Raw genomic sequence first — 218 nt, 5'->3', positions numbered from 1 at the left:
AAAAAAAAACTTTTTTATTCCCCACAAGCAGATGAAGTCCCTGCACACAGTACAAGCATTCGCTATGTGCTAATATTTTTTTTGTTTACCAACCTTCTGTTTTGGACTAATTTAAACTCTAAAATACAGCCACCAGGGGGCGCTACAGTACCACAAACATTACTGAGTGAAAATGTGAGCACAAGAATAAACAAAACTGCAGCAGTTTGTCAAATATT

This window comes from Oryzias melastigma, linkage group LG6, assembly GCF_002922805.2.
Source record: "Oryzias melastigma strain HK-1 linkage group LG6, ASM292280v2, whole genome shotgun sequence".
Classification (NCBI taxonomy): domain Eukaryota; kingdom Metazoa; phylum Chordata; class Actinopteri; order Beloniformes; family Adrianichthyidae; genus Oryzias; species Oryzias melastigma.
This window is presented reverse-complemented; position numbering follows the sequence as displayed.